Here is a 25,197-nt window from a genome sequence, read left to right on the forward strand (position 1 = left end):
TGTGGGGTGAGGTGGAATCTCAGTGTTGTTTTCATCTGCATCTCTCGAATGACCAGTGATGTGGAACATTTTTTCAAATATTTACTTGCTGCTTTTACTTCTTTGTCTGAGAAATGTCTGTTCATTTCGGATGCCCATTTTTGAATCGGGTCTTTATATTTGGGGGGACTGATTGTTTTGAGTTCTAAAAAGCTTCTGTACTTCAAAAGAAACCATCAGCAGAACTAAGAGACAATCTACAATGTGGGAAAAAAATTTTACCAGCTGTTCCTCAGACAAAGGACTATTATCAAGGATATATAATGTTAAACTATCTTAAAGACAAAAAAAATTTGTGCTTTAAGGAAGAATTCCGGGACGAAAAGACCTGAGTTTGCATTTCAGCTTGCTAACCTTTAGGCTGTGTGACCTGGAATAATTTACCTAACTTTTCTCAGCTAAGTTTCTTCGTCTGTGTAATGGACATAAAATTGCCTCACGCTGTTGGGAGAATTAAGTGAGACACAAAGCATGATACCTGTTAGCAGTGAGTGAACGGAAGCAGTTGTTCTCATTGTCACTATTGCTTTGACTCAAAAGTGATTCTTCTGGGGACCTTGCATTGCCTTGGGGCTGTTATCATGGCCTGTGTTCTCATTGTAAAGCAGAACTGTGATTCTTAGGTCCTTTTTGTCACCAAACGGGGCTCAAATTACATCCATTACCTCAATAAACAGAACTCTTAGACTCTCCAATAAAACTGACTTAAGGAGAAAAAAGAAAACTTACATATTGAACATAGAATTTCCCAGTGAGGATTTCCCTCCAGACAAGGTGGCTTTCCAAAATTAAAGAATAAATGATGTGCGCCTCTTTCGGACATATTTTAATATAGTTGATAATCCCCGTTTTAATTAGCCATCCTGATTATAATTCAATAGAGATTTCCCTAGATGAACGAAATAACCTACTTCTGAGAGGGAAGTGGTGGGAGTGGGCGCTCCTCCTGTGAGTTCGACTCTTTCTCAGCTCCGACTTGTTCCAAAGTTAAACGGCTCCGGAGAGAGATGAGAGAAAATAAGTTTTCTCCATGTCCATCTCCCAGGAAGCAAATGACGGAGAGGCTGAGAGGACCGCCTCACCAGCGCAGTAAGCACTTGTCTAATTCTACACCCCAAACTCTGTTGAGAAGAGAAACTTTTCGTGTATCCCTAAGCAATAGAAGCTTCCAGTTCCCAAATCTTAACAGTTTTCTTTAAATCATACGTCCATAACCTTAGTTTAAAATGCACTCAAATTTACGATTTGATGCTGGGGAAATAATTGATTCTTTTTTTTTTTTTTTTTTACTGAATTCAGTCTTCCAGCCATTTTTACTTCTGCACAGTGACAACTGCAGTGTGTTTACATTTGATTTTGAACTCTTGTGTGCCATAAATTGCCAAATTATATTCATTAAACTTCTGCAGAGGAGAGCTGAATTTTTAATTTATTCGCTTCCACTTTTTTTTCTGTCAATTTTCAATAAAATATAAATCAAATTGTTTTGCTCTTTGACTCAAAACAGTGGCTCCCTGTTTCATGTAGTCAACCAACCATGACATCCCTGACCTCATTTCCTACTGACTCCTCCTGCCCCATCTCATTCCACCCTAGTCACCTCAGATTCCTTAGGGTACTGCCTACCTCTGTGCCTTTGCACATGCCATTTTCTATCTGGGACACTGTTCCTCAGGAATCTACATGTAACTAGAAGACTTGCTGTCTTCTAGTCTTTATTCAAATGCCACCTTCTAGCTGGGTATTGTGACACATGCCTTTAATTCTAGCATTCTTTAGGCTGAAGCAGGAGAACCTCAAGTTCAAGACAGCTTGGGCTGTCTTTAAAGGAGATTCTGTCTTTTTAAAAAAATCACTTTCTATGCTCAGTGGTTAACTAAATGTTTCACTGGTCATTTTCCTAAAAATGCTGCCATTCCCACACTTCCTTCCTTTCCTGATTTATTTCTCTTTGTGATAGTTGCTACTTTTTGAGACAAGTAATGCAATTTACTCGCTTTTAATTTGTCTCACTCCTTTAGAATATAAGCTACTTGAGGACAGCAGTTGTTCTTGGTTTTGACCGGTGTATCTCAAGCACCTGCTCCAGTGCATGTTGTCCACTTGAGAGACATTAAATAATTGAATCAAGGAAGAATTACACTCTACTGACTTGATTTCTTCTCCCTCAAAGCCTTAATTTGCCTTCCATTGGATGTGCATTCTGCTGTTTGCCTTTATTACAGTTCTGCTAGGGATAAGTTTGACCTATTTGTCCCCTAGTAGTTAGAAGGAGGAGGAGGAGTCCTTACCGAGCTTCCTTTTCACCACTGATAAGCCCTAACTGCAGTAAGTTTGCATTTTAGCCAAATTCCCTTCCCTGTTCCTTTTCCCATTACACAAGGGAGCTGTTGTCACCAAAATGTTGAATTGACTGGGACAAATTAGATTCCAGATGAGAACACTCCTAGGTGAATTACGCAAAAATCGTGGACAAAGGTAGAAATGTCAAGTTCCGTAGTTAAATGAAAGAAAATGTGAGGAATAATTTTCTTTGAACCTAAGTATATTTTTCCTAGCACACATGTTTCCAGTGTAAATATTAGGCCTTTAAGCCTGATTCAAGAAGTACCTATGACAAGAAAGTCATAAATATAGTTCATGACCAAAGATTAGTCACTGTTTATTATCACTGGTGACACATGATACATAGGGGACATTTGGCAATATTTCAGACATCTCCAGCCAGCCATTTATCATTTCTTAGTGGAAGAAGAGGAGGCATTTCTACATTAATGGCCTCTATAAAAGGAAGTGAGTGGAGAAATGTCTGATGTGTTTTATTATTGATAGTCAAAGGGACATTGACAGTGTTAAAATGTGCCGAGTGGATTACAGGTTTTATACAAATAGGTCTTCTAAATAATAAGTCTCCACTTAAAAATAAGTAGAAGATAAAGAAACTGTGTTCCGTATTGCTTCGTTCTCCCTTATGCCCTTGAATGGTGTTCCTGGGGGGAAGGGGAGGGGAGGAGGAAGAGGAAGAGGAGGAGAAGGAGAAGAAGAAGCTTGATTTATTTATTCACTTTGAGCAGCACAATGGCCTTGAGAAACCCACTGATCCATAACTGCTGCTGTCCCAGCACACAAGGTTTGTCCGGCAGATCAGTTTGATGCACTGCGCTGTACCCCCACCAACCCTGACACTACGTCCCCATCCGGTCTGCAGCTTAGACAGAAGCAGAGTCCAGAGCATGGTCCCAGTGTCCCCCTCATTTAAACAGTTCAAGCCCACGTTCCCTTTGAAACTACTGTGTCTCTGCAAGTGAAAGGCATAAAGCCCCTTGGAAGAAGGCTTTTAAAATAGAATTAGGAATATGAGCAGCTGAGAACTTTGTCTTAGGAATGGTGGCAGAGAGCCAGTGAGTTTTTAACAGAACCAATAACTTCGTGGTGCTTTGAAGAATTCTGAAGGCGACATTAAAAATTAAATAAAAAGCCTTAGCTTGGCTTTGTGTATGCTTCAATAGGCAAAAAGATATATTTAATGCAGAGGGTGTTGAATCTGCATTAGTACAAATATTATTAATTTAATGTTCATACTGCATTTTATGGTTTATAAACTGCTTAGCGATAATTTTATACATTTTCCCTCACAGCACCACTGTAAAATATATCAGTGTTTTATTTTTTCCATTTTATAGATGAGGCAACCTTTAATAAGTGATCTATTTCTTCCCTGTGCATATTGGTTAACTGGTAAATGATTAATTTATGTCTACATGAACTTCATCGTGCAGAGTATTTATTTTAGTGTGAGTCGGTATTTATTTTACCCACAAAGCATTACAGTATCCAATTATATATTCATGTTTTAAAGGCAGCAAAGCAGCCACCAGTAGTTAATGCAACATTAAGTCAGAGATTTTAAATCCATAGTAAATTCTGATTTAAGGTATTTAAATCAAGCACTCCCCTGTCTCCCCTCTGATTCATGTGGGTGAGAAATGGTTCTCTAAAATAGCCACGTGGCACCTGGGCAGTGGCACAGAAAAGATGCACTGAGATTTTTCAGGGTTTAAAATATTAACAGTAAATGAAGAACCAAATGGTTTATTGTTCCATTAGGTGAAAGTGGAAGGGTAGGCAAATCTGACCATTCATGCCTGCCTGGAGAATGACTTGGCGTCTGTGGGGCTCTCTCCGGCCTGCCTGCTTCCTTCTTTTTCTGCCTTCATTTCTTCCTTCGGTTATCTACATCAATTTCTTCCTCAGCAAAATGGGTGTTTCCTGCTCGTAGATGAGGGACAGGCTGCAGTTCCATAAAAGGATCAAGGGATTTAGCTCAGCAGTTCTGCCACCTGCCTCACAAGTACAAAGACTGGAGTTCGATCCCCGGTACCATTAAAATAAATAAATTAACTAATTAATTAATTAATTAAATGGGTCAGCATCCCCTGCAGCTGGCACTTGCAGCCTCTGTGAGGCATTGTTCTGAGCCATTAGTAGCCTCACCCCTCCCGGTGTGTGGCTCTTACAGTCCCAGGTTCTCTCCAAAAGCTCCCTAAATTCTCACTCGCTGAACGCACCCCGCATCTCATTCTACAACTTTATTCCCTCAATTTCGAGGAGAAAAGCACCAAAAATTTCAGACATTTTATTCTGTCGGTTTTGTTTAAATTAATTAGAAATGTGTTTCCTTTTCATGGTAATTTATAATATACAATATTCTTTTATTTACAGGACTCAAGCCACTTAAATTTAGCCAGTAAAACTAAGATAATTAAAAATTCATGGAATACCATCCCTGTCTTAATATCACAGGAATTTTTCCTAAAGTCTAAAAACTGTATCGGCACGTCAGTTGTCAAAAGCAATGATTTAAAACTCATTGTGTACTGGATACTTAAACTCTTCCAGAATCTATAAATTCTCTTTCATGTTTAAAATTCATTTTTACAATAAGGAAGTACTTACATGTCTAGGCAGTGTTCTGAAATAGATTTAATAAAAGTGTTATTAGTATTAAGAATTTTGTATATGCTGAAAAATAAAATGTTACCTTAATTTATCAAGAAGATTTATTATGAGGCATTGAGGTATTTTTAAATTTGTGTGATTTACTATCAGATCTATTGGGCAGAACCTACTTAATCGGAGAATAGAAATTTTTAAAAATGAATTTTTGAAATAAAAATGCATTAGTACAGATGAATGTCCCTGAAATAATCTCCTCAGGCTTCTTACTTAGTAATCTATTATAATAGGAATACAAATCAATACTTTAATGTGCAATTTCCTAACTCAGAGTTAAATATACTTGACCCTTGAATGGGCTTTCTGGATTAGCTCCGTATAATAAAAACTATTATTATAAATGTATATATAATATTTTATTCATTTTACTCTGTTTTAAAAATAGAACTATATATACATAAACCAAAGAAATTTCAAATATAAATTAAATATATGAAGTGTAGAAATTTTATCTTCTTGAAAAATATTTTCTACTGTCAAAAGGCCAAATGAAATGCTGCTATTGCTTTCCTTATATACCACAGTCCCAATATCTAGTACATCTAGGCTTTTCCTCATCCAAAATTTTTCAACAGCATTGACTGTTTCCATTTACATTTATTTAACCCATATTGCAGCTTCTAAATTGGATATCATTTCCCCCTGAGGACTCTGTGTGCTTACCTAGCCTTAGAGGAAATCTATGAATTTATATAACTTTCTGGGGCAACAGTGAACTAAATGGCAGAAAACCAGAAAATATTTCCTTCCACTTCCTTATTTTCTGCCATTCTCTCGTAGAACACGAGATACAAGTGAGCGTCCCATTATTGTCAGTGTTGAACTGGGCTTGATTCCCAGGTTCTCCATTTTATAATTCCAGAACCCATTATTAAGGTGCTTCTGTTGATTGCTATCTCTGTATGTAATTCTGTTAGCTTTTGCCAAAGAGAAACAGTTCAAAGAGACATACTTAAATGGAAAAACTAAAAAATAATGATTCTGCTAAGTGTACACACTATATTCCCTTTGAAAGAAAGACCTTATATAAAACCAGGCATTCATGACTTTTTCAGGATAGTGTATGAAGTATGTTACTGAATCTCAGTTCTCCCTTCAAATAGCCCAGCATTTAGCAACTGCGCAATTGTTGTCTAGCATTTTCATGCAAGCTAATAAATATTTTGGCCTAATATTTCAGCTTTTAGTGTATATGTAGCTTAAAAACTTAAGAGTGAACATTCTTGTCTACCAAAGTTGGGTAATTATAGTCATTTATTTATTTATTTTGGTTTTTTTGAGACAGCGTCTCACTATGTAGTTGAGACTAACCTGGAACTCACTATGTAGCCAGGCTGGTCTCGAACTGACTGCGATCCTCCTGCCTCAACCTCCCAAGTGCTGGGATTATAGGTGTGTGCCACCATGCCCAGCCTATAGTTGGGTAATTACAACAGCAGAGGTGCATGAAAGAGAGAATCAGGAGGTCACATATGGGCAGTGTCTTTCCAACACAGCATAGGGTAAGATCCTTGCCTAGTACAAGGGTCCCTGAACTCCGCAGCAGGTGTATCCCTGGAGAGAGAATGTAGCAGGCTGTCACGGCTTTAAAACATTAGCCATTTACATTTTCAACTTCTTCCCCTAGTTCTGAACCCAGTCTTACTTGGGAATCCATTCAATGGCTATCATATACATATATATTTATATCTACACCTATAGGGAAAAATACAAAAATCAGTTGATATAGCTCAGCGGACTTGCTCAACGGATGTACTTTTTAAACATTAATATATCAGCATTCTGCTGTAAAGAAGCATTTTAATTAACGTAGAAGTTTTCAGTGAAATCATTTTAAGATCATACAACTCTGAGCCACACATAAAGGTAGACGTTCCACTTCTGAAGCATGAAACCAGATAGTCATTTCTCATTTATTTGTGCTTTAAAAGTGTGGTAAGTACATACCATGGAGTACTACTCTGCCATAAAGAAAGAAAAAGGAATCATTTGTAGGAAAATGAATGCACCGAGACCTTAATGTTAAGTGAAACAAATGACACAGCTTAAATATCACATTGTTTCTCTTATATGAGAAATGCAGTGTAAAAATAAAGAGCAAAATAAAAGATAATAGAAAGTAGGAGGATAGATCATTCTCAAAGGAGAAGGGGATCAAGGGATGGAGGGGCGGGGAGGGAAGGAGGGAAGGGATAAGGAATGTAAAAAGGGAATTGGGCTGTGTTATGTACACACACCAACTCCACACAAGGAATGTAAACAATGTGTACTGCAAACGTGTACCCAAAACAAGGAAGAGGATCAAGGAGTGAGTGGACCGAGGGAGGAAAGGGATAAAGGATAAAAACAGAAATTAAGATGTGTTTTGTCCACGTACCAACTTCCCACAAAGAAGGTAAACATTATGCACTGCACACATGTACTAATAAATTAAGATAATATAGGAATCAACACATGCAAAAAATATATATAGTCAGCCTCATATACAGCATGCTTTTCCCACTCAACAAGAAAGAAAACTAGTATTTGTAAGAAATTATAGTGTTATCTAACACCGTCCTCAGAGAAATAAAGTTATGGGTACAGATTTACCCAGCCAGTAATTAGAGACGAGGTTAAAATGCAGGTCCAACACGTGTCCTTTCAACTCAATTTGTGTCTTTACTTAGAATCTGCTACTTGCAACACAAGCCCTGAGGAGGAGAATCGGTCATCACTGTCCTTGGCTTCTCAAGGGTCAACACTGATCCGAGTGGCTACTTCTAAACAGGTCTGAACCCAGTCTCATGCCCAAGAAATGGCTGCTCTGTAGTTGTTACCCTTTCCTCTGTGAACGTGTAGGAAAGCCTTGTCTGATAAGTTAGCTATTCTGTATATACTTTTGGAGTCTGATATTTAAAAGGAATGGCAACACGAAGACGTTATTATAGTAAACTTATAAAACCACTATATATTCTTTATTGTGGAATTGGAAAAGCAAAGAAAAAAACTAGTTATTTTTGTCAAGCAGTTTTATAGTGTCTTTCACATCTAGTAATATCTCTTTATTTGGCCTGTGGTGTATGACTGGCTATGAGCCGAATTCCCATTATCACATTTTGTTCATTGAAATACAGTTCTAATTGTTTCATAGTTTATGCTTATATTCTTTACCTGTAACTAATTTGATAAAGACCTTAAATCTATTTCATTGGAGCTGGTGGGAGAGGGATGAGGACATTTGATTACAAGCTCAGTGTGCACAGGTGAAGTATTTTGGACTTTGACCACACGCATTAGGTGGTAAGGTTATTACATTTCATGGTGTGCAGATAGAAAGCTCTGGAGATTTTTCATCTTAAAGAATAACAGGCGTCAAGGGCCAGGGACTTATCTCAGTGGCATCATGCTCCTGGGTTCAATCCCCAGTACCACAAAAATGAATAAATAAATAAATAATAGGCTTCAAATGATGCTGGTTAGATCATTTTGAATTAACTTAATAAGGTCACCCCAATATCTTTCATGCAAACTATTTGCCTAAACTAGTCCAAACATTAAAATCTGTTATTTAAGGTCATCATCAAAGACTGAAATCGTGTAACTTCCTTTCAGGAATTCATTTTAGTGTTCCACGTCCCCGCTCACTTTGAAGTTTGTCCTAATATATACATGAAGTCCATCTCAAAATATTCTCTTTTCTTCTGCACACCATGTAATATTCAATCTTTCTTTTTCTTGCTTTCTCATCTTTTTTTTAATCCTTCATTTGCATCTCTGTTCAGTCTAATTTCTTTTGAGTGTGAAACCAGAGGGTGAGGGTAGAGCGCTCGCCTGGCTAAGGCTCTGGGTTCAGTTTCCACCAAAAAACCAACAAACAAGACCATCCCAGGAGTGCTGTCCTCTTCATTTAAACTCTAATGTCTGCATGATGCAACCCCCAGACAACTTTTTCGAAGTTCTTTCCAAAATAAAATACTCATTAAAATCTAAAGCAAAAAAGAAGGCTGTTTCCGAGAAGGCTCAGATATGGTTGGTGCCAAACATTTCAGAGAAGGCAGGGAGCAGGTTTCTGCCTCAGATGGGTGGTGGCAGGGAGTGAGCTAGATGACCTCGTGCTGATCCAACGGCTCTGCGATTTTGTGACAATCTTGGCTTCTAATATCTCATTTTCACCACACACTAAAATCTGATCTGCCTGAAAACACAAATGTTTAACAGTTTAAAAACCTTTTAGTGCCGAAATATTCTGCTTGTTTGTTGGAAGTAATTTTCTTAACCATTGCTTACATTTATATACAAGGCAGTCCATTTCAAATCATTAAATCTGAAGACCATCATAAAAGAGAAATTAGCCAACATATTACATAGTGATGGTAATCGTTCTTTGACTTTTGCCTCTGTTGCTCCTCATTAAAAATATTTCTATAGGGACGGTTAAGGGATTCTTGAATTCTTCTGTTTTTAAAACCTAGACTCATCCTGGCTTTCTCCACTGTGATTGTTTCTATTTAAACAGGAGAGCTTTGTTAACATGAGTGAGTATTTTACTTGCAAATGAGGCTACCTAGCAGAGGAGAGTTGCCATAGAGCGCATTGCATCCAACAGCACTGTCTGGGGACGATTAGCTGTCATTAGATGAAGCAGTCCTGCAGCTTGCTGTGTAACCCGCCGATACTGGTTTTGTGCACTAAGCTGATGTTGATATTAGAAGCAAAACAATCAGGTGATTAGTTTACATTACTTGTAACCAGCTATGTTTTGACTCGTGGTAAAATGTAGAAATCATTTCTACAAATACGAAATGAATAATAACAGAAGTCTCATGCCAGATGGATGGTTTTCTTTACTCTAGATTCAGGGGCTGAAATGATTATTGTCGTTGTGTATAGCCTTACAGCTAATGAGAAAGTGATAAGAGTGTCCCATAAAAACCAGCCATCCTGAGCTAGTTCCTGGCAAAGCTTTACATGTTTCATTGTTACTGAATTATCACTACAGTTTTCTGAAATTTTACTAAAATAAAAACGGTGGGTTATGCATATATTCTGGGACTTTCTTCTGATATTGACTTTGACTCTCCGTGAATGTTTTTACAATGAGTTGTTCACCGTTAGGTTGATTATTTTTTTGTCATTTGGTCCAACTGCAGTTTGGATGATATAGAATGAGCATAGAAAACCATAGCATTAATCTTGGACTGTAAAAGCCCTATTTGTATTGTGACACAAATATAAATGTAAAGCAAGCAGAAAAAGATGCTATGTAAGCTCTTTTCTGAGCTTGGTATTTTTAGAAAATGTTTAACTCTTATGTTGTCTGGCAACTTTCCTATTGTGAGTATGGTAAGTGCAAAAATATTGCGCTAGAGTCAAAAACTGATCCTGAAGTTTCACAATAAACTATTTTTATTTTTATCAAAATGTGTTAGTTTTCTAGGTAAATGTGCAGCGTCAAATTTAACACAATTATTAAGAGTCATGAAATATGGAATTAATATTCTATGCATTGATCAGCAAATATTTGATATAAAGTATAAGAAGGTAAAAATGCACAATAATATTACTAGCCCTCCTTAAGTAAATATATGACTTATGAGTGGAATAGTGAATTTATATACCTAAAATAGGCAGGATTTGGTTATGCTAAATATAAGCAGTGACCACCACAAACATCATATAAACATCAGTGCATTCAAAACTAGGAACTGCTACCACATAATAAGCATAATTGGAATAAAATTGTCACTACCAGTATCATGTGTGAGTGTTTATTATGGCACTAAAAGAAAACCTGATTTTAACTATTACAGCTAAACCATCATTGATCATTAATGACATTCTTTTAAGTGACTGATGGCCTTGGATGGTTCCTTGGCCGGGTGTGATCGGAGACCACACTGGAAACCCAGTTTCCAGGTGATGATTTTACTCACTTAGCCTTGTATATACCAATCAAGCAATTGCCCCAGTTTGCCAAGATTTTCTTTGCTAACATCAGAACTGACGTGAGTTGAGATACTTGAAGTCCTATAATGATTCCCAGGTGTTTTGTCTTGGGGTGGGGAGAGGGATTGTAAGACCTCTTGTTATTTCATTTCCCCAACTTCTAGGAGCACATAGTAAAAGTGACCCCTAACGCTAACACAGTACCCCAGTGCAGTAAATGGTTACTCTGCAACTCTAGAGAAGCCTCTCAAGGTTGGAAGGGACCTCAGAGGTCCTGAATGATGATCCACCCACTCGTCTGACATGTGCAGCAATGCTGGAACGTCACAAATGGTAGGAATCTGTTGGCCTCCAAACATTATGCTACTCTGGTTGAAAGAAAGTCATGAAGTTGAGGCGCGTCTTTCTGGAAAGCCCACTTGCTAGCCCTACGTGTGAGCTGGGGACTCATGAGATGTTTACTTCCTCTGTGATGCCACGATAATCTCATTTCTTTCTAACACTTTTTATTCCCTCCAGGTTTTTTTTTTTCCTTCAATACCCTAGTAATTTTCTTCTGAACATACTTTGATTTTTTTTGTTGTTTGTTTGACTAGCACGGGATAAAACACAATTAGCAATCGCTTCATTCTACCACTGTCTTTCTTTAACACTGAATTTGCTGTCATGGCAACTCTATCCTAGAGGTGCCTGAAATCTCCAAATACTTCTCCAAATATCTAATCCAAGTCACATACACCCCATCCTGTCTCTACGTGGTTTATTTTTTTTTTCTTTGTGTTGTGGACAGCCTCACTTGTATTTCACATTTACTTCCATGAAATATATCTCATTAAATCTGCTCACTGCTATGTAGGTTTTGAGAAACTGCTTCCTTCCCTCTTGAAAATCAGATCCGTTGTCAAAACCCTTAGCCTGTGTGCCCCTCGCCTGCTGTCAGTGGCTCCTGAAAGACAATCAGCAGGGTCCTCAGCTTATTCATTGTCCCTAGCACTGCATCTGGAACATAAGAGACACCCTGCTATTATTATTATTATTATTTTATTATTTGATACCAGGGAGTGAACTCTGGTCCTTGCACTTGCAAGCCAGGCAATGAAACCACTGAGCTAAATCCCTTGTCCTCATCCTGCTATTTTTAAGAATCAAAACACTCACAACTTGGATTTGGGTGGCTATATTCCTATTTTAAAATTTTGCAATAGGAATTATATATTCCTTATTTCCTTTAGTACTTACATTAGAATTGTGAGCCAAACAAAGGAACACTCTGGCATGTCACCAAGTACCACACCCACATAGTGCCCCACCAAATTACCTTCCTCTGGTTTTTGTGACATTCTCTGGGTTCCCGTAAAGACTATTTGCATCTCTCCAGAAAAACTCTGAGCACCAGTTTTCCTGTGGAGGCTCAGTTGGAGCTATATTTGAATTGGTTGTTGGGAAGGAAGGAGGGAAAAAAGCAAGGGTGTTGAACAAAATAAGAGGAAGGCAGAGCAGGAATGGGTTCAGAGGAGTGGAGTAGGAGGGAGATTCCATCCAGTCCTTGAAGCCTCAGCCCTCTCTTCCCCAAGGGCTGGAGTCACTCTGCTTCCCTTTCTTTCTGCAGACCCAAATTCTTTAGGACCTGACCCTTTTCCAGTAGCATATCCTGACCTGCACTTCTCCCTTCATCCTCCTCCTTAAGGAAATCTATGCCAGAAGACAGCAGAATTTAAGGGGGAGACAATTTTTGAAGACGCATAGAAAGGCTGGTAACCAAATGTCACATGTAATAAAATTCTGGTAATTAATTGAAATTAATGAAAATAATACCAGCCTTGTCTCCTGGCCCCGAGCTTGCAATCATTTCTAAGGAAGAAATGAAAAATGGATACCGAGGGACAAGATTCCCACTGGTCCTTACAGGTACTCATAATGTGAGGCATTCTCTAACCTTCTCCTCAATCATCTTCTCCTCCCTCTGAGCCGTTGTGGTCTATCCTTCCCCATCCCAAATGTGGTATGGGATAAAGAAATTAAAATCTTACAGCTCTGTTTTCTTTCTCAGCCTTCGGTGTTCCCATTACTTCTGCTGCAGGGACCACTGTGTTCCTTTGAATTAAGCAAGAAAGATGTACATTCACTCGAGTCCTGAAATTTATTTTTCCTAATTGGCCTCCAGCCAGTTTTCAAATTTCACAGTCCTTTGTCTGGACCGTTGCTATTCACCTCGATTTTCACAAAGCCAATTCATATCCTTCAAACCTCAAGTCAAGACTCAGTTTACCCTCAAGAGGATTTCTCTAACCATTTGTCTGAATCATTCCCTTGTCCACTGTTTATTTTTTTTAAGCACCATTATTACCTGGACTTAGAAGCACACTTTGTTTATTTATTTACTATGATTCTCCCTACCAGAATATAAGTCCTCTAAGAATAAGGACTCTGTCTTGTCCATACATTTGCTTCCAGTGCTGGAACAGTGCAGCTATATGAAAATTTCCTGATAAACATACACTCAGTGAATGAAGTAAAAATGTGTTATTTCCCTAGAACTGGGAAGAACGTTACGTAACTACAACAGTGGTTTCTTAATTACAGTTTTCCAACTTTCCTTCACTTCAGAATTACGTGCCACTACGTGGTAGAGCTTGTTTATTTTAAAGTAGCCTTGGTTTCACTGTTTACATTATAATCAGAGTTGCTTTGATCTTCTGAAAATTGCTTTACAGACAGCTTTAATATATAAAGTTTAAAAGAAAATGTATAATCTTACCAACAGAGAAAGCTAATATTGAGTTTTTTGGTATGTTTAGAACTTTCCCAAACTCTTCTATCTTTTCAAGATATTTCTCTTTCAAATTCTTCTGCTGCAGAATCCTTTTAATCTGTTCTCTGAACTTTTAAAAATCTGCTCTCATAAATTTGACATATTTGCCTGGTTGTTTCAGACCTATCCCCATCATAGTTTTCAAATTGTGTGTTTATTGTGTTGGAAAATTCCTTTTACTTTTTCACAACCAATCACTTCCCCTTAGGAGTCAGAATTTGATTTTTCCCCTTTTCGTTTCCTCAAATTATGACAATAAAATCTCCATCAAGACAAGTCAGTGACCTATCTGAAGCCTTGAGTTTAGCTGCAAATGAATTTCAAGGCAGATGGAGGCACGGTCATAAAACACTGGTCTCGTTTAGTCTTAAGGCTTTATCCCACCACTATGGATACACCATAAATGTAATTAAAAAGTCCTCAAAACTTTCTTGTCATTCACTCAGTGATTATTGTAAACCTTTTTGTGCCTGACATTGAAGTACTTGAGATATCAATGTGAAAGTAAAAAGCACACTACTCAGGAAAGACACAACCTTTGATTCTTTTGCAAATATTTATTGACCATCTACAACATCTACTATGTGCCAGGCACCACTCTAGGCCTATAAACAGGGAGGAAACCTAATGTTAACAATACAGACACACTGGGGTTTAAATACACTACATGTTATAGACTGCTGAATCATTTTCTCTGTCTATAAACTGAGGATAATAACACCCATCTAAAGGCCTATAATAGCAGATTGAGAAAGTAAAGCATTCAAGGTACTGGTGATAGGAAATGAGCAAAGTAAATTTCCTTTTCTCAAAATACCTGAAGTACAGTGGATACTGTACATAAAAGCTAATTTGAATAATTACTGGGTGAAATCAAATATAATACATGGGAAAATGTGGTTCTCTAATAACAGATGCTCTTTGACTAACACTAGGGTTGCAACCCCACAAATCCTTCATAAGGTGGAAATACCATAAGTCAAAAATGCATTTGATATACACCTAACCTACCAAGTATCATAGCCTCGAAACACCACATACTACGCAGAGTATGGTTGTTAACTTTGGTGACCACATGGCTCCAGCTGGGGAGGCTCTCTGCTGCTGCCCAGTGTGACAAGGGAGAATCAGGCTGCATATTGCTAGCCCAGAAAAGGTCGTGTTTCAAAGCACGGTTTCTTTCAGATACATATCATTTGTTCCCATCATAACGATGAAAAATCAAAACATCCTAAACCATTGGAAATCAAGAACATCTGTAGTATGAGTCTCTGTAAGGAGTGATTAAACTTGCTCGCAGCCTTGGACCCCTTAAAAGAGTATAAGCATCTGCTGAATAATGGCATACTCAACAAATATTGAGCTGATGAATAAAAAGATGTCTTATAAGTAACTCTTTCCCACAGTATCATCATGAAATCTTCTCCCAGAGACAAAATACTTCCAGAAACTTCCTTTTAGTGTCAGTCACTTAAATTCTCCTTTAAGATTTTAGAAATGAAAAAACAGGTTAATTTCTGTGTATAAAACAGATCTTATCCCCAGTTTTTCAAGTTATTTTTTAAAGAAGATTGAAATTTGATCCACTATGTAAAATTTACAAGTTTATCTTTTCTCTGATACTTGAAATAAGTGAAGGTCTTTGCCCAGAAATAAGTAAAAATTTGGCAACTCTGGAAATGTCTGTAGATTTTCCTCTGTACAAACTGACTTCCGTCTTAAAGACGGAAGGCTCTGAGGTTTCTGGTTTCTTGGGCATTGAAGGCTAAAAGCTGAAAATATAAACAGTGACTAACACATTAGTCATAGTAAGCAGCTGTTTCCCGACAGAACAAGAAATAACATGCTTAAAATGCTGCAGGAAAATTAGGAAGGAAGAAATAAAGAACATGTTATCTTCAAGAGGGATTCAAAGTTAAAGGACCCTAGAAAAATCATGAAGCTCACAGAATTTGTAGTATTTTATATCTATCCATGAGGTTACTTTAATTACTTTTTAATTGTCTTCCTTAATAAATGTTGAGTGAATTAGATAATTTTCTGAGGTCTCAAATTGCTGAAAGCTGAACCTGGTTTTATTTTCTATGTGTCCCCTAGAGGGCAGCAGTGTCCCAAAACACGGAAGAGGATTTGTAATGGGTCTCCTATGCTTTCTGGCACCAACCCTTCCTTCAGACCCTGGGCGCACAAATCTTTTATTAGCAAGTTGATAGTGACATTTTTATTTCTAAGTACCTAACTTAAAAAAACACAAAATATTACAAAACAACATGGCACAAAGTTTATTTGTAGGAAGAATGAAAAAAATTGTGTGAAGTTTACACTTTTATACACGTATATATAACATATTCACAGCCTAGTTGATACTTTTTTATGCATTTTTCATGCATTTGAGCATTTGAGGATAGAGAATGGTGCAGGGAAAGGTGATAACATGTATAAAAGGCAAATCAATTTTTTTCTTAGTTGGAAACTCAAACAATTCATTGTATTACTAAGTGCCATTTATTCACTCGCGAGTTTTCTAATGTGTAAAAACCATTACATTTGCTACTACGTCTGGTAAGGTATGGAATAAAAAAACTACTTCAGGGAACTTATAATTTAGAAGGTGACATTAAATTACTGGATATAGAGGAAGTTGACAGCAATTCCAAACTTGAGGAGAATTTCTGTAAAAATGTAACCTAAAAGGTGTTTCTTTTGTTTTGGAGGAAGCCAGGTCTGAAAACGTTTTCCTGTTCCAATGGAGCACACGATTTCATATTTAGGGTGAGGAGGAACCACAGGAAGCTTCCTGACAGACAAAGGAAGAACCTGAGTATGCACTTTTAGAGTGCTGAGGTATTTTCTTTTAGTTAATGTTACTGTTTAAATATTTCATTCTGCTCAGAGACATTTTTATGCAAAGCATGCAACTTTCAAAAAAAAAAGCCTTTTTTGCAAGGTTGCCCTAAAAAAATCCTATATCTGTGAATTTATCTTCCAGGATCTCTTTTATTGTACTTGCATTATTTGCTGATTAAACTTCTTTATTCACTTTAATCTTGTGAAATTGGGAACAGGATGAAAACCTCAAGTATGCAAAGAGGAAGATTAATTATGTCAGAATTATAATCAGTCAATATTTGATGAGCCCCTGGGGTTTCTGTATAGAGTAGAGGACAAGGAAAACTGTCCATCCATACAGCAATGAGTGGTCTTGAGAACATTCTTGCCATGACTTTTGGTCAAACAGAGTCGTGTGGTTTGTCTATGTGATCGTTTGTTTATTCAGCTTGTTTTGACTGGGAATCATGTATATTTGCAATACTTCTTGGGAAATTTTGCCATCACATCTGTAGTGTGGTCTGTGTTAAAATCAAAACTTTGCTGAGATTTTACAAAACAGACATCGAGACCTAACAATATGGCTGGCAATTATTTATAATGGTCTGATTTTATATTAGGCATGATATATTTGTTTGAAACATTAAAATTGGTGACTAGTTTAAGTGCCATTGCTGTGAAGAGTTAATGGAGTCAAATCACAGTATTGTCAATGTATAGATTATGCTTATGAAACTAGGACTGATTTCAGGAAGGGAACAAAGTTGTGACAACTCTCCCAGGAACCACAGCATTTTAAAAAACTGCTTCTCCTTGGCTTAAATTGACCCAGTCAGCTGTTATTTCCAGGGTTGTGGTGCATCATTTTAAGATTCTTTTTTTAACCAAAAAACCAGGCACTTTTAAATACTTCTCAAATGAAAACCTTCTTTAGAGGAAAATTGAAAATTTTGATTAAAAAGACCTAGACATTTACATTTATTATTTATAGAAAATGCTATATAATTTTCTGCTGCTTCTTGAGGGGTGGAAGTTTTTCTTAAGAGTCAAAAAATTGTGTGTTACAATTAGCCTACTTCAGGTATACAAGCCAATCTGGACTTTATAAATACCTCCAGTGTTAATTTGCATTTGCCAGTTTGAGATGAGCTTCTAAGTGGCTAATGTTAAATCCCCGTTCCTCTTTCCTCCACCATTTCTGTGCTCTTCTATTGAAAAGAAAAATATAATCATTGTGCATAATTTGATATAGTGTCTTAGGATGGTGTCTCTTTTTCTGTTGAGAAGGGTTATTTTGGAAGTCACCGATAACCAAATGTGTTTAATTTTGGTTCCAACAAAGAACTACAGCTTGATAGCTGCATATAAGCTTTATAAGCAGCAGATATTTTCCAACTTGTGGCTCATTTTGATAATTTCTACTCACAACAGTTTTACCATTGAATGTCAGGTGCAAAACAAATGGCTAGCTCATTTAAAAACATTATAAATGCTCACTGTAGTAATAAAATTGCCAAAACATATTAATAGAACAATAACTTACCTTGCATAGCATGTATAGCTTGTGAAAGCACTTTCGTGTATACAGCAATGCATTTGAACTTCACAGTGATCCCGGGTGGCTGTGATTAAATCCATCTCCCAGAACTGTAGAGCTTAGGGGAGTCTCCCAAGGTCACATAACCTGAAAATTTCTAAGCCGGTTCCCAGACAAGCTTGCTTACTCTGAATCCAGATCTAAGTGACATTCTAGTGAGGCTGTGTTTACTACATTGTTATGGTCATTTCATTACACACAGCAACCTGCTTATAAGGTGATGTAAAATATTCACAGTGGTGCTGTTATTATGTGCCAGGCCATGCCCTCATGCACAGGCATGGTTCGACCCCTTCTTTGAGAGGAGACTGCAGAACAGACAGCAATACATAGAGGAGCCAGGGCCAGGTGTGTCTAGCTCCTGAGCCCCACTGCTTACCCAGACAGACACTTTCTCTGCAGTACCACTGTTAGTCTAGAGTGGGCTTTCCTCTTCTAAATGTACTATTCTGAGACCCGATTGGGCTCTTCTGTGGTATCCTCTCACTTTGGAAATATTCATGAGAGACTTAATTATTTTCATTATATATATATATATATACAAACACACATCCATTAAGAGATAAGAGAGGAAGATTTTGAACAACACCGTAGCACTCTGGTCAGGATGTATGTGATGAAGTATCTTCCTGGAGTGATGGAGTCATAACTCCCTCGAGCAGTGGAGTGGCAGCCAAAGCATAACACTCATTGGCCTCCAAAGCAGGCAGCCAAGCAGCCAGTATGGCCCAAAAGACCACAGAAAGTGTAATCCAATTATAATCATTACAACTTATTTGTGACTTAGACTATGATTATCCATACATAAGAAAACATCACACAGCCAGGGATTTAGCCCAGTGGCACTGTGCCTACCTTACAAGCATAAGGTCCTGAGTCCAATCCCCAGTACGACAAAAAAAAAAGGAAAAAAAAGAAAAGAAAAAAAAAAACATCAGATACTAAAAGTAGGAATATGATCAAAAAGGAATATAATCTAAATCCCTCTTATGAATATTCCAGTATAAATATTCAGTCCAATCAAAAACTTGAAATTCTCAAATGGATACTATAAATACAGTATTTGGGAGGAAAAAAAGTTATTTACTTGACAATACGTTATGATATGCATGCAGATGATTAAATTTCCAGTCCTCTGAGGGGGTATTTTGTTCGTGTGAGTAGCTTATTTACAATTGGCAAAAAACACATGTCTGGCTACAGACGTCAGCCTTTGTTGTATTACTTACATAAACATAATATTTTATTAAATTTACCAGGATAATCAACAAGGGGTCTGGTTGGTACACTCACTGCATTCTATGGAAAGTCAAGGGAAGCAGTATTTAATTAGATTTTTCACTTAGTACTTAACAGAGTATAAGAAATGCTATCATAGCTTTTTGCACATGGTAATGAAATCATTGGTATATTACCAAGAGTAAATCATGCAAAAATGTCTGCCCTTCTGTTTTCCTTCCTGCTAAAATTATCAAGCTTCTTACAGTACCACCTGTGATGATAGGCAAGCTATGCAGAATTTCAAAGCTTTCCACCTCTACTATTTCCATGTCAGAACAAATTTGTATTTCCAGTCTACTGTTTATCATTTTGGCATTTTAGAGCCTAATAGCTAATTCTTTAAAACATTAATACATCTATCTACTTATAATGAATGTTCAATATGTGCAATGCATATGTTGTGTTTCACTTCTAAATCTAATTTGACCTTCAAAGAAATACTTTAAGGTTTCTTTTGATTAGACAGAGATGTGGAAACTGAGGCGCAGGTCAAATAGACAGCAGTGGACAGAGTTAGGATTGAATCTTCACGCTGACTCATTCCCAGACTCACCTCATTTAATACACTTATTTTCTAATTACTGAAATTGGCCCGGAGGGGTAAACTGTCTTTCCGAAGCACACACAACTGGCAAGTGACAGAGACAATACTAGCACTCAAGTTTCCTGATATCTACCTGTTATCTTAATTTCTGTGAGCCATCACTATAGACCCGAGCTATTCAGCCTTTTTTTTTCTTTCTTTTCTTTGTTTCAGCACATAACAACCAGTGTGAGAGATATGTAAGCAATATCCATTAGCACTACTGCCTGTGACGTGTAGAGCATTCACATTTTTAATGCACTCTGCATCTGCGGCCTTGCTTGTCTGCATAGCTTTTAAAGTGATCTGGAGTACATCTATTGCCCACTTGGCAATCAGCATTTGGCACTGTTCCTCAAATGGTAGAGTTAGACATCTGTGGACTTTTGCTTTCTCTCATATCTCTGGAAGTTTTTCCCAGAGGATACTGTACTGTAAGTTCCTGTGCAAGAGCAAGCACCATGAGTGTTCTAAAAAAGCCTTTCATTCAAAACAGCACAGATCTGACTTGCCTTTCCTGAGCTTTCATGCTCAAGTAAGCATTTTTTTAACATGATGGGTGTTGAATTTCATCAATTGCTTATCAATGCCTATTAAGATAATCATATGGTTTTCTTTTCTACTAATTGGTGGTTTGACTTTTGAATGTTAAATCAACCTTGGCGTCCTGACTCTTCAGTCTTTCCCCTTGTATAAATCGTTCACTTGATATACTAATATTTTGCCTAGGATATGTGGGCCTATATTTATAACCCCCTTTTCAAATTTTGTCTTCAGTGATCTGGGCCTAATGATCTGGAACGTGACCACACATACATTTACATATGCAAAAAGTCATTGGCTTTAAGGTATGTACATTTTGCTACATATAAATTACATCCTATTTAAGTGCAGTTAAAAAAAAATCATTCAGAGGGGTCAAGCCCAACTCATTAGCATGGCATTCAAGCATTCTGTCTGCTTAAGGAGGTAGGTAAGTTCTGTTACTCTACCTTATACCATGGACACATAAGACTTCTTTTAGTTTCTCCAAACCACCATATTCTTTCTATGGTCAAAAGTTTGCTAGTGCCATTCCTTCAGGACGGAGTGACTCTCTTCTGTATATCTATCTTTCTCCACCTGGGAGAATTCCTTCTATCCCTTGAGACAGAATAAACAGCGTTTCTAGGGTTAGAGATGTAGCTTAGTTGTAGCACGCTTGCCTAGCATACATGAGGCCCTGGGTTCTGTCCCCAGGACTAGGGGGTGGAGGTGTTCCTTAAAAGACATTACCTGGAAGATTCTGTGGCCTCTCCAGCCACTGGCAGAATGAATTGATCCTCTCTTGGCACTGTCATTGAACTTCACACACTATGCTGTGCAGAACAGATGTGAGTGGGTTCTTCTGTTCTTTCTCTTAAGCTAAGAGTGCTTCTGAATCTCCTCATCTTTGGGTATATCAGTGGTATTTGCTTAACATTGATTGAAGAATAAATGCTTCTTCCAATACAAAGTCGGAGGAAGAAAAAGATTATAACATCATAAAAGTTCCCCTACTTTATAAAATGTATGACTATCTCCCCAAAATAAGCAATATGGGGGGATGTTGAACTGTAGTTATGAATTATTTCATAAAAATTAACACCAAAGTTGGTGTTTTTAAAATAATAAGCATTTCATGTATTCACTCACAATTCTAGAACTTAGATCAGTGCTCTGTGGGGACAGTTCAGTAGAACCACAGGGGATGGGCTTGAGATAATCAGATGGAGCTGGTGGAACCACTTTCAAGGTAGCTTTACTCTGCTGGCTGTCGGCTGGGATCGCAGCTGAGCTGTTTCCTCAGGACTGACTTGTTACGCACAGGACCACTCCTTTTTAAATTAGACTTCTCAAGATGGCAGTTCCACTGTCGTCCAACTTCTGAAGAGGTGAATGGCTTCCTCCACAGGGCAGAAGCCGAAGCTGTCAGGTCTTCCTGAGGGTTGGGCTGAGAGATGGCCCAGTTTTTCCTCAACTGGGTCTAAAGGAGGTCATTGGGCCAGCCTAAGGAGGGGCCACACAAGGAAACAAATACAGCCAGCGTTCAGTGGATGCCACTAGAATACTGTCTATCATAGTGAGAATGCTACCATATTAATTATAAAAATAAAATCATTTTTATTGAAAACTTCTGATCTGTCCTCCCTGTTGAAGTCTGTTGATGGTGTTTTGTGAGCTTTTCTTGAAATAAAAATGTTCTGAAAATACATATCCACTTAATGTTTTAATTCCAGGGTTTTTTTCTTCTTCTTCTTCTTCTTCTTTTTTTTTTTTTTATTTTTCAGTACCAGGGATCAAAATCAGGACCTTGTGCTTGCCAGGCAGGTGCAGCACCACTGAGTTACATCCCCAGTCCTTAATTCCAAGTTTTAATGCCCAGCTAGCTCAATCGGTAGAGTATCAGACTCTTAATTCCAAGTTGTGCCTTGCAGATTCTTTGCTCAGTTATAAAATTTTAAAATTTTGCTCCTCTGTCTTATGCGATATAATTGTCCCAAACCTCTTTAAAACTAAAACCTATTGAGTTTCTTTTACAAGAGGGGTGGCTAAGAAGCTTTGGGTTTCTGGAACAAATGCGAATTTGACATTTTTATACCAGACAAATTTTTAGAAAACTTCTGATTTCATTAGCATTCCTTATTATAATACTCTGTTCAAAGCAAATTTTTGTAGTTTCAACCTTGTGCATATAAAAATGAAATCAATTCCTCGTGATATTCTTCCTTTATAGTCTTGACTCTTCTACCTCCTTGACTTTGGCATTAGATCTTTTCATTTCCTGGACTGTTTTTAACCACAAGTCCTGAGGACCCAATTATTGACTTTTTAATCTGATTAACAGTGGGGTCTGTATCTGTTCTGGCAAAGCACAGAATATATGCTCACAAGTGGCATCTGCTCACAGTAAGTCTTTCCATTTTCAACAGTGTGGTATAGTGACTGTGAGTTTGAGTTCAATTGAGACTTAGAATTTTAATCCTTAAACACCCCATTTCTAGGAATGCGATCTTGCCCAAGCGACTCAACCTTCCCATATCTCAGCTTCCCTATCTGTGCAGTAGGAATGATGAAAATATCACACAGGATTGCCATGAGGATTAGAAGAGACAAAGCATATGAGCATGGAACAAAGTGTCATTCAGTACTTGTGTTAAACTGTTACCATTGCTACTATTGGAAAAAATTATGCATATTCTTTCATTTATTTAGAAGTGGATTACTGGCAGATTCTCCAAAGACCTTTTTTGCTCCTCTACTTAGTCACTTGGATCTGCCTTCCAACATTTTCAGTATCATTTGTAGTGTTTGATTCAGGTTGGTTTTGAGGGTGGAAGAAAGAAGGAACAGAGATTGATTCCTAAGGCTTCATGTAGTAGTGGTTAGTGGTTGGGAACAGTTGGAGTCACTCAGAGGAGTATTATAAGCCTAGTAACAAATGAGGCTCACAGCAAAACTTTTGCAGAATACCACCTAATAGTAGTTCAGTATGCCAATTGAGGTAATTAGTGACTACAAACTATTGCAAATTTAACAAAATATATAAATAAAAATACATCATCAACCCTAATAGTATAGCCCTAATTTTCATGATGGCAGCACATTCTTTTTCAAGCTGTAAGTAAGGTTGCTGTACATATGGATTCCTGTTTCCTTTGCGTTCAAACTCTGGGCCCTTCTGAGTATCTGTCACTGACACATTAGAGACCACATATTTAGGCTAAAGGACTGCTTTTGAATTCTAGGTCAGATCTTCTCTGCTCCCTTGATAACAGAACTTTATAATTAGCACTGCTTGTACACACTGGGCTGGCAATTCAAATGGAAGTATTTGTGCTATGTGATGATAACTCCCAATTATGGAGAGCTCGGGATAACCGGGACAGATACTTCTTGAATAATTGACCACAGGGAGCCATATTTCTACCCAGTCAAAAGGAAACATCCTCGTTACGTGTTTGGCATTATTGACTCATACTGTATACTGTCTTTGTACCATTCACAAAGTGTGTTCAGTAGAATGCTATAAATAATGATGTTTTTTAAACTCACAAAATAGGTGGCCTTGTCAAATAAGTGTAAGCAACTCAACAGAATAATATTTCTCTTTTATAAAAATATAATTAACTCTGACATTTAAGTACCCTAAGAGGTCTTACAAGAAGACATCTAACTTTCTTTAAGAAGTTGATAAAATAAAAAATATTTCCTGAACTTAATTGTGTATTTAAAAAATAAAGGACTGGTCCCCATCACCATCAGACTTTTTCTCAAGGCTGGTACAACAGAAAATATCTTGGAAATTGCTACTTGTCTAATTTTTTTAAAATGATTTTGCCTACTTTCCTTTCATCCAGTTTTCCTTTCCTTTTTATTCACCCTTTTCCACCCAAATAGGGTGCCATATTTAGCAAATAAAAATATAGACACCACTGACATTTGAATTTTAAGCAAACAGTGAATCATAAATATGTACCACATATGCACAGAATATATAAATGCAGTTGAGTTCCTGTGTTATCTGAAACATTAAACCAAAAACAAATGAGATATCAGTAAGTAATCAATGAAACTATCAGCTTAATTTCCTAAGTACATGGGAAGAACTCATTCTAGGTGTGTATAATAAGTTTTTAAATTTTTTCATAATAAAAATGTGAAGCACCTTTTGAGACAGCTTGATCTATCTTTTTATAATGATTCAGAACATAAGCTAAGCATGTGGTAGATGTCTGTAATCTCACTACTCTGGGAGTCTTCAGCAATGAGGGTCACAAATTTGAGCACAGCCTGGGCCTCTTATCATCTTTATCAGGCCCTATCTCAAAATTCAAAAAGAAAGGCAGAGGATGTAACTCAGCTTGAAAGCACTAGGTTATCTTTATCATCTTATGAGGCCCTATCTCAAAATTCAAAAAGAAAGGCAGAGGATGTAACTCAGCTTGAAAGCACTAGGTTCAATCCCTAGTATCTGAAAAACAAAAATTAAAAACCATAATATATTCATTCTGGAGCTTAAGTCTGCCCCAAATTCTTCATTCCAATCAGAGTACTCTTCATTTAACAGATGAGGAAATTGGACCCTGAGAA

The 25,197-nt window shown here is 37.4% G+C and overlaps 1 protein-coding gene across 8 annotated transcripts in view; it reads left to right on the plus strand.

Moving 5' to 3' along the window:
- The window catches only part of Rhobtb1 (Rho related BTB domain containing 1), a 120,977-nt gene that overhangs the window by 19,874 nt on the left and 75,906 nt on the right, over positions 1–25,197 (plus strand). For 4 of the 8 annotated variants that reach the window (XM_010645680.3, XM_010645666.3, XM_010602893.3 and 1 more), the window contains exons 3-4: positions 7,725–7,825; positions 20,863–20,933. The exons of 2 other annotated variants lie outside the window; for them this stretch is intronic. The gene's annotated coding sequence lies outside the window, so the exon portion shown is untranslated. The remainder of the gene's footprint in view (positions 1–7,724; positions 7,826–20,862; positions 20,934–25,197) is intronic. 2 more of the 8 variants (XM_010602901.3, XM_010602874.3) reach the window with 2 other exon arrangements.

This window comes from Fukomys damarensis, unplaced genomic scaffold, assembly GCF_012274545.1.
Source record: "Fukomys damarensis isolate Sample0158 unplaced genomic scaffold, DMR_v1.0_HiC HiC_scaffold_20, whole genome shotgun sequence".
Lineage (NCBI taxonomy): Eukaryota > Metazoa > Chordata > Mammalia > Rodentia > Bathyergidae > Fukomys > Fukomys damarensis.